Genomic DNA, 9,559 nt, shown 5'->3' with positions numbered 1-9,559 from the left:
ATTTCGATTTAAAAATTAACCTTAGTAAAGATAATGCAAAGTCTACTAGGAATGTTAGGTAGCAATGCCTTTAAACCATTAATCCTTGTGAATAGACTAGTGTTACCTTACACTTATTTTTAACGGTTCTTCGCCTACATTTCTCACCAAGCACTTATTTATGGTCATATGCTTTCCTGTTTCATGAATTTTCGTGAGAGAAACTCCAACTCTCACTTTGAGATGACACCATTTTGAAATTCACATACGTGAAGTTCATATTATATTTGGTTCCATGAGACACATGCCCTCAATATTGAACTTCATTAAGAGTTTATATAAAAACTCAACCCTCATTTTAAAAGTCAACATTATCACGAAATATTAGACAAACATCTAAATCAACGACTTGTTGTTACCCATTGAATCTTGAGGTTAATGTTCTATTAACGTAAGATTGGGTTGTCATTCCTGTCAGAAATCTTACTCAAGGAGTTTCAACCTCATACCTCTCGAGGTTGCTTTTACTAAGTCTCTGGCCAGTGGCTTAGTAAATGGATCAACCAAATTATAGCTCGTTCGTATATAGATGAGTGAAATGATTCCATCTTTAATCAATTTTCTCACAAAGGATTGTCTAAGTCATATGTGTCTAGACTCTCCATTATACACTTTGTTGAATGATCTAACTAAAGTGGCTTGGCTATCACTGTGTATCAAAACCTTTGAAATATTGTTTTTTGCCAATGGAACTTCTAACAGAAGGTCCCTCAACCATTTCGCTTCTTGACCGACGGAAGCAAGAGCCACAAACTCTGATTTCATGGTTGAAAGAGTAATGCATGTTTTTTCTCGCTCTTCCAAGAAATTGCTCCTCCAGCGGTGTAAATATCCACCCAGTTGTGGATTTATGATCTCCAATAATAGATATCCAACTTGCATCGATATATCCTTATAGTATGGCGGGAAACCTTCCATAGTGAAGGCCAAGATTTTTGGTCTTTTGTAGATAGCCGGAAATCCTTGTGATTGCCTTCCAATGTTCTTTATTTGTATTGCTAGTAAATCTACTCATTTTACTAACTGCAAATGTTATGCCTGGTCTGGTACATTGTATTAAGTGCATAAGACACTCTATTGCACTTGCATACTCCAATTGAGCCACTGCTCTTCCATTGTTCTTTTGAAGTTTGACGAAATGATAAAAAAGAGTGGTTACTTCCTTAAAATTTAGGTGTTTGAACTTATCAAGCATTTTTTTCAATATAATGTGTTTGACTAAGTTTGTAACCCCCATTGTTTCTCCTTACTTTGATCCCTAAAATTGTGTCAACTAATCCAAGATCTTTCATCTTGAATGTGAAAGTTAGAAACCTTTTTGTCTATAATATTCCATCCATGTTGTTGCTAATTATCTATATGTCATCAACGTATAGACAAAGGAATATAACAATATTTTTTGGTACCTTTGTGTATAAGCACTTATCACACGATTTGGGAGTAAATCCATTTGAAAGTATGACAGAATCAAATTTTTGATGCCATAGTTTTGGTACTTGTTTTAGTCCATATAGGGATTTGACAAGTTTACATACCTTTTGTTCATTTCCAGGAAGCACGTAGCCTTCTGGTTGTTCCATGTAGATTTCCTCATCAAGATCTCTATTTAAGAATGTTGTTTTAACATCCATTTGATGAACTATAAGGTCATTCAAAGAGGCTAAGGAAAACAATATTCTAATTATTATTGTTGTTGCTACTAGTGCATATGTGTCAAAGTAATCAACACCCTCTTTTTGTCTAAATCTATTTTCTACTAATCTTGCCTTATATATGTTTAATGTACCATCACTATGATACTTCTTTTTAAACACCCACTTGCATCCAATGGGCCTTGATCCCTTAGGTAAGTCAACAAGTTCCCAAGTGTGATTTGACGTGATTGAATCCATTTCATCTTGGATAACATCCTTCTAAAAGGAAAAGTCCCCCGAAGTCACTACTTCCTTGTAAGTTTTAGGATCATCTTCTACTTGAAGAATAATAGGAATATTCCGTACATAATTCTCACAGTTTTCTTCAACTAGATAAAAAGAAATAAGTTGAGAATCGATTTCGTTTGGTCCTAGATCCTTTATTTTTCGAACTCTTTTGCTTATCCTAAGCTCGAGTTGTGTTTCAATGATCCGAGAGGTACTTTCGGGTTGTATCTCGATACTCCGAGAAGAATCTTCCTCACGAGATTCTTTTTTTTTTGCGGGAGACTCAAATTCTTTATCCTTAGTAGTAGTGTTTTCAAAGAATCCTACATCACGGAATTCAATAATTACATTAGACTCTAAATTTAAAAGTGTATATGCTTTGCTATTTGGTGAATAGCCTATAAAGGCACAATTTATCCCACAAGGACCTAATTTGGTTCTCTTAGGATCCATATTTTTATAGTAGGCTACACACCCTCATACTTTGAAGTAACCGTTAGTTGGTGCTCTGTCTTTCCATAACTCATATGGGGAAATACCGGTTTTCTTCAAAGGAATTTGGTTAATTATATGGCAAGAGGTTAGTAAGGCCTCACCCCACAAATTAAATGGAAATTTGGAATGTATTAACATGTCTTTCATCCTCTCTTGATATGTTCAATTATTCCTCTTGGCTACACCATTTTGTTATGGTGTGCGAGGTGCGGAGCATTCGTGTATAATGCCATGTTCTTCACAAAATGTATCAAATTCAGTAGAAAAATATTCACCGCCCATATCACTCCTAAAGACTTTGATACTTTTATTTAATTGATTTTTTACTTCTTCTTTGTAAAGTTTAAAGGTATTAAAAGCATCATATTTATGCCTTAAAAGATATACATCTGTGAACCTAGAAGAATCATCGATCAATGTAATGAAATATTGGTTTTCCCCATAGGTTATCATGCCATTAAATTCGTATAAATCTGAATGTACAAGATCAAGGAGATATGTATGTCTCTCAACACTTTCGAAAGGTTTCTTAATCATATTGGATTTAATGCATAATTCACATTTTTTGAAATCATTTATATTACATGAGATAAACCATATTTAATTAGTCTCTTCGTAGAACTAATACCGGTATGTGCTACTCTATTATGCCATAAAGAAACAGACTCAAGCATGTAAGAAGAATTAGAAATTTCATTAATAATTTCATTAACAATCTCGAGCATAGTGTCCAGGTTTTCCACACACAAAACAACCATTTTTTGCACCTTTAGGACTTCCAGAATGTTTGAACTTTTTATGTTCCTTTTTATGTCAAAGATGACTCTTCATGCCATCATGTTTTCTTTTTCCTTTGTTGGTCACAACATTGGTTTTGGAAAGACCGGAAAATTTTGGTTCCTCCCTTTCCTTCGAATCCTCCTCGATTCGAAGGTTTTTCTGGATTTTATCTAGAGAGAAGTCCTCAGAACCCTGCAATAATTTCTTTCTATAGCCTTTCCACAAAGTTGGCAATTTTCGATGATTGCAGCAACTTGAAAGGTTTCGGGGATGTCTATTTTCAAGGCTTTTATTTTATTCACGAGAAGTTGTAACTCGTGCACTTGGGAAAGAATGGGTTTGGAATCTATAAATTTAAAATCAAAGTATTTAGAAATTAAAAACTTATTTGTACCTTCCTCTTCGGTCTTGAATTTAAACTCGAGTTCCTTCAAGCTTTCTATTGCAAACTGAGTATACGTATATAAATCATAGAGACTATCTAATAGCGTATTCAGAATATGTCCACGACATATCAATTCGTCCTCCTTACGTTTCATGTGATCCTTCTTGAGTTCATCAGAGTCATCCTCGGTCGGTTCAGGAATTGGTGTTAAGTCAGGATCTAAGACATAGTGAACCTTCAGAGCGGTAAGTAGGAATGTCATCTTATCTTTCCATATGATGAAATTGGTTCCGTCAAAGCGATCCAACTTTACGAGGTCTTGGTTCATAACTTTGATGCTTGAAATTTCAGCGTCATAAGCCATTATATGAACACTTTTAAGAGTTTTAAAAAATATGGTAAAGTTGAACGGATCCAGGATTGAATCGTGAATGGAGTCACTTTCCTTAAAAGTATTTCAAGCACTCTATTTATGTCTTAGAGTTGGAAGTAGGAATACCCAGGATAATTCAATCTTACATCGAATTTGTGCAAGACCAACGAAAATGCGATTTGTAACGAAGAGTGTTTGGAATTTGTTCAAGAGGGTATTCGGTTTTTTGTTGTGATTTCTGAATTCGGAGTGATGTATTTATAGGTCATGCATCTGTTGTTTCACAAGATTGCGACCCTTAATGAAACAATGCCTTTTAGCTGAAAGTTGCATTGTTTCCAAACATTGTCTATTTTCATTCCCCAACAACATTTCACGAAGTGTTGCTTCTCTTCGAATTTAAAAATTCAAAGGCATGCCATCGGCGCCACCTCATAACATCGCGAGTAGCCTGATTGCTCCGATGCATTGTGCCTAAGTGTCGCCACTAGCACCTTTACATCCACGCTCTCGGACCCGTTCCTGAAGCCGGTGTCGCCAGTGGCGACATCGGCGAGGGATGGTGGAGGAGACAAGTTGCATAATACTTGGGACCACCATATTTGTCCATGTGACACTTTATCCTCTTTTGTCCTTTTGTTGAGTTAATGTTCTTAACTCTTTATAAAAAATTTGAATATGACTAAATTTTTGTATGTAGGACTATTTCCCTTGCATTTATTAGCATTTATTTCATTCTATTTTTCTTATCATTTTAGAGCATACACACATGATCATTTAATATTCATGAATTCATAAGAACAAGTATGTGAACCGACTGTTTATTCATATCTATGGATGAATATCATATTTATATAGTGGTCGGGTTCTGATATGCTCTATGCAATTTTTATTTCAATTGGGTTGATCTTTAAAGATCATTAGTGAATAAATACATATTTGTCATTCTAATTGATTATGTTATTGTAATTATTCTAACATAAGCATCAACACCTACCTATTTCGAGTGTGCTACATACATCACAAAATAGTGTGAGCATATTCGTGTTTCCTCATGCCTGACCAATAGGTGTGTTATCTAGCAAAGGCACACCTCATTGGTAGGTTATCATGTTGTGTCATTGTAATGCCGGTGAGAGCACCCGATGTGTTGTAGCTTTAGGCATAACTAATAGGCATGTTCTATATTTTGAATTGTAAATTTTCGTAATGAATAATCCATTATACATTTTGATTAGTTGATTACTATTACAATATTAATATCTAGATAACAATTTTTTAAAACATAACTATTGGTTTTTTCTAAGTTACCATGATAAAAAGAAGGGTAACTTACCCATTATGAAGTGGAACCACTTATAAGCAGACAAGTGTAATACATTATTATTATTAATCGAAAATTCCTTCTTCTTTTATTATTAGTTATTACTAGTTATTAGCATTGTTTGTTTGCAAGTACTAAATAAACACCTTAACATTTTAAGTTTTAAGTTGTGATGTGTTTAAACCTAAACGAACAAGTAAACAGGTTTTTAAAATAATCCTATGTGGAAGTGGTCAAAACTATGTTGAGTTTTGAATCTCATTGTTACAATAGTAATTAAATAGAAAAGAAAAAAAATTGTACTTTATTTTGGTAACTAAAACTATTAAAGATGAGAGTTATTTGATTGTGGATTGTTGGGATTTACTCTCTACTGAAAATAACATTTCAGTCCATCAACAATATAGTACTTCATTTGCAAGAGTTATCTGCTAAAATAAAAACTCATGATTTAAGGGATAAGGATTTTGGCAAGATCAAAGTTAGGAAGTTTTGAGTTACACAACTTATTAAATAAAACGTTTTTCTACGCTATAATTTTTTTTTTAATTCTAGTCTCGACGTATCTTATTTTTTGTGTTGTATCTTGTAGTCGGCTTTAATTTGGTTCCTTAATTTAAAAAAATATATATTTAAATTTTTTAATTTTTTAATTTTTCAAAATGTATCACGTTAATCATTTTTGTCTAAATGTAAGAAACAAAGTTAATTAAACGACGAAAAAAGTTATGGCTAAAATAGAATTTTTGGGTTAGAAATTTCATTGCTTTGTTTGAGAGTAAAACATAGTCTTTTTCTTCTTCCTCATTTTGTTGTTCTTCATCAACATGAGAGAAGTCAAGGAGGTCATCATCGAAAAAATCATCAGAGGTTACTATTTGGTTCATTAAGTCATGCAACCTCATTGACAATTGTTCATTTTTCAGGAATAAGATTAGTATCCTTTTGTACTTAGCAATACTTACTAGTAAACTTTGGATCATCCTTCAACAATAAAGTTATGTTGTTGGTTAAGAAGAAAGATGGAAGCGTGAGATTGTGTGTGGATTATCGACAGTTAAATAAGGTTATATTAAGAATAAGTATCTTTTTCATAGGATTGAATACCTTATGGATGAGTTGGTTGGAGCTTATGTGTGTTGTAATATCTCATATACTCTTAAGTGTTCTAAGTGTTGTCAGTTGGGACCAATAGAATAAACAGTGAACTTTGAAAAGATCAATTTGTATCAAAAGAGATTGATCATTATTAACAAGTATAATAGGGACATTTTAGTAACATTAATAATTTGTCAATCGATACTAGAAGATAAAAATATCACTTAAGAATATTTTATATTATTACATAATATTTTTTTTTATATATATATATATATATATATATATATATATATATATATATATATATATATATATATATATATATATATATATATATATTATGTGGTGTAAAATGAAAGAGATGCTACGTGGACGAGAAAACAAGAGGATAAGAACTAAAAAGGAAAAGAGGAGTTTTTAGATAAGAAGAAAAGGAAATGTGGAAAGAAGAAAAAAAGTGAGAAAGAGGAAGAGAAAGAGAAGAAAAAAAAGAAAGAGGTAAAGAAGAGAAAAGAGGAAGGAAGGAAGAAGAGATTCATCATCTCTATTATATCATCATCATCTTCACAAATTTCATCTCAATTTCAATTTCTTCATCATCACTTTGGATTAAGGTGAGTTCTATAGATATCATTAACTTTGGGGGGGGGGGGGATATTTCATGATTGAGAATTAGGACTTGTGTGACTCCATGATAAATTGTTGTTGTTCTTAATTCTATGTTATTGTTTTGATTCCATGGATGTTGTGTTTTTATGTGATTCTTGTGTTCTATGGTTGTTGTTGTTGGTTTGGTTTGTTAAGTTCATGTTTCAAATAAAATGATGAAATTCATGGTATTTGATGGTTGGGTATGTTAGTACATGATTATAGTTGATGTGGTATAGTTTGTAAGTGATTTGGGTGAAGAATATAAAGTTTCATCAGTTCTGAACGTTGGAGGTGTTTATACATGGCTTAAATTGGATAAAAGTTGGGAAAAAAAAGAATTTTATCAGTGTTGGAATAGGTTTTCGCACTATGCGCAACCTGGGGGTGCTACGCGCGATCCCAATCATTTCCTGGGGCTGCTAGCGCGCTACTAGCACAAGGTCTCTATTTTCCTGGTGCAAAGTGCAACTGACAGATTTGCGCTTTTTCCCTTTGCATTATTTGCGGCATAACTTGAGTTCAATAACTCCGTTTGACGCACGATCGGAAGTGTTGGAAAGCTACTTCAATGCTTTATTATATGGTGAAGTAAAGATATGATTTTATGTCAATTATTGATAGGATAGTGAAGATGACCTATTATGAATTGTTGATTGAATACCATGGTTCTGGTTTCCACCATAATTCAAGAACCGTGAATCTAATTGCTATAAGACTTGAAGCTTTGGAAAGATAATATAACAGGATATTTCATGGGGAGAACATGAACTAACCAAGGATGTTCGTTAGAGGATAGTAATGATTATGTTTGACTTGTTTGTACATAAAAATTTGAATAACCTAAGCTAAATATGAGTGAGTTGTGAGATGGATTTACCTAGGGTTTATTGTGACATGTTATGCTACTATGTGTGTTTCATGTATGAAATTTTGTTATGCTAATGTGTATGCTATGAATTGGTTGGATGTTTGATTGTGAAATAGCATGATTTAAAACCTTATAAAGATGAGTGATGAAACATAGGATAATAACTTGATTAATAACTTTGAAAGATAATCTAGGTTATGGAAATGGGTATATAGAGATGCTTGGACATAGCGGTACCTAGGTGTGTATCGCGGACAAGTATTCGTCTGATAAACGAATCTATATGCTTTGTATCGAACATGCATATTAATATGTGAATGGGCGGATATGAACACCTAGTATTTAATGAATACCATGAGAATTCAGTTGATATTTGGTGAGGAACCTTTGTTCCAAAAGTTCTATCTGGTGAAGAGCTTTGCTTCGAAAGTCCTATTTTATTGTTGAGACTTAATTATGTATTCGAATATAATTGTGCACATACCACTTCAAAGGCTTAGGTAAAGCGGTAAGTGGGGATGTGGCACCAATGATTCGTGCCTCAACTGGGTTTGAGTCTCAACCATGGCGGAAATGGGGGAAAGGTGGACACCTAATTGGGTTAGAGTTCAATACAATGAAAGATACCCTAAGTGGGTTAGAGTCTCATACAGTTGATGGTTGCTTGAAATAAGTTGAGTCTCATAGAGTTTCCTATATCCACGACGAAAGTCGAATCATACGAGCATGTGTGAACCAAGCTTGGCTTAGACGTAAGTCCGTCCGGGGATTGATGTTTCGTGAATCCTAATAGTGATTGTTTGAGTTATTATAACTCATGTGACATGTTTCTATACATTGTGAATATCCCTTAGACACTCGGGTCTTAGTTATCTAGTGTGAATGATATACAAGTAACGAGAGATGAAAATTTGAGTTAGGATTTGATTAGAAAACCCTGTAGAGCCGAGTGGACCCATAGAATAGGGGAACTCACTGAGATTATTATCTCACCCCAATATTATTGTTATTTTCCAGGTTTTGGTTGCAGGTTTAGTATACAAGAAGAGTTGTGCATTGATGTTTCAAGGGATGCAGTTATTGTGATTTTTCGTTGTTAATCTTGTACAATGACGAATATTGTACTTAGATTTTTATTTTTGGCACTTTCCATATCTTGTACCATATGTTGTATGTTTTTTTGTATAATTGGTCAAGTATGTAAATGATGCCAATAAGCACTTATGATTATGCCAGTACCAAATAATAACACTTGTATGATATTATTCTAAATATATATTATACGGATCGTTACAGTTGGTATCAGAGCAGGTCGATTCTCAACCTAGTCTTGAAACATCATAAGTAAATCTACTCCTGCCTCATATGTGTGTTTAGCCAACATGATTATTAATGTCATGTTATGTAGCATTGGGCCTGATCAATCTAATTTAATGTGTGTGGTAGGTATGATCATGGTTGAGCGACCACGAGGACTCCAAAGGTTATGTAGAGCCTGTAATTCGAGGGTAGACTCAAGCCAAGGGTTAGATAGTAAGGAGAACAGGACATACCAGTTGAAGTTTCAGTATGAGTTGTGATTTGGGTAATGTGGAATTGAAGAGTAGTGCATGGTCCAAGC

At 33.7% G+C, this 9,559-nt stretch overlaps 1 long non-coding RNA gene across 1 annotated transcript; it reads left to right on the top strand.

Annotated features, from left to right (window-relative positions):
• The first annotated feature begins 6,792 nt into the window (after positions 1-6,792).
• Positions 6,793-9,243, top strand: LOC127088176 (uncharacterized). Its single transcript, XR_007790140.1, has 2 exons — positions 6,793-7,033; positions 8,956-9,243. It is a non-coding gene; the product is annotated as an uncharacterized LOC127088176 (long non-coding RNA).
• Positions 9,244-9,559: the final 316 nt, after the last annotated feature.

Source organism: Lathyrus oleraceus, chromosome 5 (assembly GCF_024323335.1).
Source record: "Lathyrus oleraceus cultivar Zhongwan6 chromosome 5, CAAS_Psat_ZW6_1.0, whole genome shotgun sequence".
Classification (NCBI taxonomy): domain Eukaryota; kingdom Viridiplantae; phylum Streptophyta; class Magnoliopsida; order Fabales; family Fabaceae; genus Lathyrus; species Lathyrus oleraceus.
Note: the sequence above shows the minus strand (reverse complement) of the source record. Positions and strands in the feature narration are given on the sequence as shown.